Below are 3,037 nucleotides of genomic sequence, written 5' to 3'. Positions count from 1 at the left end.
GGAAACACCACACCTTTAGGTTTATAATTTAAAAAAACTGATTATGAGGAAATTTTGGACACTTTTTGGGCTCCTTAGTTAGCGAAACTCCAAATTAGTATCTTCACCCCTTACCCCCTAATAATAATAATGCAGAAAGGGATTTGTTACCTCGAAAACTTTACGACTAAAATATGATTTCATCTCCAAAACAATTTTGTGCAACGAAGAATGATGTTTTTGTCATCTGATAAAATTTTGAGAAAAGTCTAATTGACAGTTTTTTTATAAAAAATAAAAACCTAAAAAAAAACATTACTCGAAGTTGGTAAAAAATGAATTTCGACTCAAATATCTTTTCAAAAACTTCAGATTATGGCTTCAAACTTTCAATTCGACAAGACACAGCGATACAATATCTTTCTATGGGAAGTTAATCTGAAGATTAACAATTGTACATTTTCGTGGTTTGTGAGCTATATTAACACAACCAAAACTGTTCAAACCTCGACCTTGTCCATTGAAAGTGCTTGAAGATCTTAAACTCAAATAACTATACCGTTTTGATAAGACCACGATTCCATTTTGAATTGAAAATCTAAATGTTGGGCAGATAATAACAAATCGTGGTCTTCCAATTTTAACATTTCACCAGAACCAGAAGCCTTCCTGATTTTACACTTTTTCGGAAATAATGTCCACCAAGTTAATATTGTTTGACGTTTTCTTTTAATTTTTAGTTCTGTTTGATTTAATTACCAGTCAGAATTAGGAGTGTTTTACAAAAGTATTTTTTCAACAATGTAAGACTTTTTAAATAAAAAACTGCTTTAACTAGATCGGATTTATTGCTTAAAGGAGAATTGTTTAAAATTGTGTTGACTTTAAACCTATTTTAAATCATAGAAAATATTGTTGTTAACTTTCGCTAGAATTTTAAAAATCAATTGATAGCTTTTTCACAATAAAATTCAACGTCCTGAATGTCTTTTTAAAAGAAACACAGGTTAAACTTCAATTAATATTAATTCACATTCTTTTCGAAGTCTCTTAAATGACAATTTATCTAGCTGCAAAAAAAAGTATTAAGGCTTTCAAGCTTAGGTAGTCATCAGTGGGGGTCGCATCCTAATATTTGTTTTATTGTAACAATACATTTTTTACTCTTAACTATATTTATGTAATGTTGCTTTTAAATGTGTATTACAATAATTTTAAAACAAAAACATGACCTAAAATAAAAAGAAGAAGAAATTCGTCGCAACAAACCATAAGCCTATTTTTCTAAATAAATTTCATATTGATATTGATTATTATATTCATATAATTAAAAAAAATGGCGTTTCAATTACGTTCCTTAAAAATTCTGTTCTTATAAATAGAGTTTCTTTGCTTCAAATCTCGTATTTATCTAGACCATTCCCATATTTGCACTTTAATATGAAACCGAATGTCACATTACATTATTTTTAACTCAATTAAGTAGAACGCAATATCCATTTAAATTGATTATAAGTCCTTCGTTTTAAAAAACAAAAAAAAAACATATAATCATTGCCACGAATATTTTAAACCTTCATTTAAGTATTTCATTCTTTTTAAAACACTCAAATCAAGTATTTTCTCTCCATAACCAATTTAAAAAATAATTTTCTCCTTTAAATGCGAATGAAGTAGAAACATTTAAAGGATTCGTGTTATATATCTATACATGTACAGTTGTATATGCCTAATATAAAATTCAATCGATTGGAAAATTGCTATTTCCCCTAAAAGGAGCCTCTTTTAAGTTCTTTCGGTTTCCTCGAAGTTCTGGTTCTATTTCTGTGTCTAAAATTGAAGTTGAATTTTCATCAATAAATTGGTGACCTCTATATAAGATACGAAACGTAGGTACTCCATTTCCTTATTTTTTGTTTTGCTTTCCTTTTCAACTGTAGGTACAATGTACCCTCTATTGACAACTACTTTTAAATGCAAAAATATTCCAACCTGCAACCAGCATTGGAGTCCTTTTTTATCAAGGATATAAAATTTAATTCAATACTACCTATGCAGACAATCAGAACCAACAAATTGTACAGGGTGAGTTAAAAGTGACTTTCTGTATTAAGCTAATAATAACTTTGAAAGATATTATTTTTATAAACATTAACATATTTTAGAATCAAAAAATTTGATATATTAAGATTAAGAACTGTGGTATATAATGCCCCAAGCTTCTTACTTGCAGAAAAGGACTCTTACTGAATTTCCCCTTTCAGCTGCTTAATAGTGGTGAGTTTATTAATGTGGACTTTAGCCTTTAAATAACTCTACTGAACAAATTCTGATGATGTCAAATCTGGAAAACGTAGAGACCAATTAAATGCGGAATTTTTGGAGATTATTCGGAACTGCCTAACAATATAAGTTCTTGAGATTTGGATTTTGTATGGATTCCCCAGCTCGTGGAAAATTTGGTACAGCTAATTTTTAAGGAGAGAGTGAGTGGAGTTCGTACATTAAAATGACGCCGATAAGCACTTCGGGTAAAAATTCAATTAGTTTGATCTTCTGAAAAGCTCTAAAGTTAATTTTAGAAAATCTCAAAAGTTTATATTATAAGAACCTTAAAAAAATAAAATAGAAAACAAAATAAATGAGAAGAGAAATTTTTTTCCAAATAAGAAAGCTTTTTGATCCACCCTGTAAGTAGATTAATTCATACATATTTTACCTCAATAGTTTTAAGACTATTCTTATTTTTGGAAACGTTTACAAAAAGCCTCATTAAAATAAGAACGAGGTCTCCAATAGTCATTAAGTTCTGTTAGATATTCTTCAGCAAGAGGAGTTTTATGGTATTAAAACATCGTCCTCGTTGTCCTTGTCGCCACTGTTATCGTTGTCGCGTTGTCATTTTCGTGGACTTGACCCTGTTTATTTTGTTGATGTTGTTGTTGTTATTTATACCTACTTGTAGTTATTTTGTAACTTAGAGATAGCTAAAGAGATTATTCGCATTATGAACTTTCCGGAAAATGTACATCTTAAGGTATAATGGTAATGTGGGTTA

General features: G+C 29.2%; 1 long non-coding RNA gene across 1 annotated transcript; it reads left to right on the top strand.

Annotated features, from left to right (window-relative positions):
• Positions 1-2,131: 2,131 nt before the first annotated feature.
• On the top strand, positions 2,132-2,604 carry LOC129952971 (uncharacterized). The gene is made up of 2 exons (XR_008782420.1): positions 2,132-2,256; positions 2,337-2,604. It is a non-coding gene; the product is annotated as an uncharacterized LOC129952971 (long non-coding RNA).
• The last annotated feature ends 433 nt before the right edge of the window (positions 2,605-3,037 follow it).

This window comes from Eupeodes corollae, chromosome 3, assembly GCF_945859685.1.
Source record: "Eupeodes corollae chromosome 3, idEupCoro1.1, whole genome shotgun sequence".
Taxonomy (NCBI): Eukaryota; Metazoa; Arthropoda; class Insecta; order Diptera; family Syrphidae; genus Eupeodes; species Eupeodes corollae.
The sequence above is the reverse complement of the archived record's forward strand: the minus strand, read 5'-3'. Positions and strand labels throughout refer to the sequence as shown.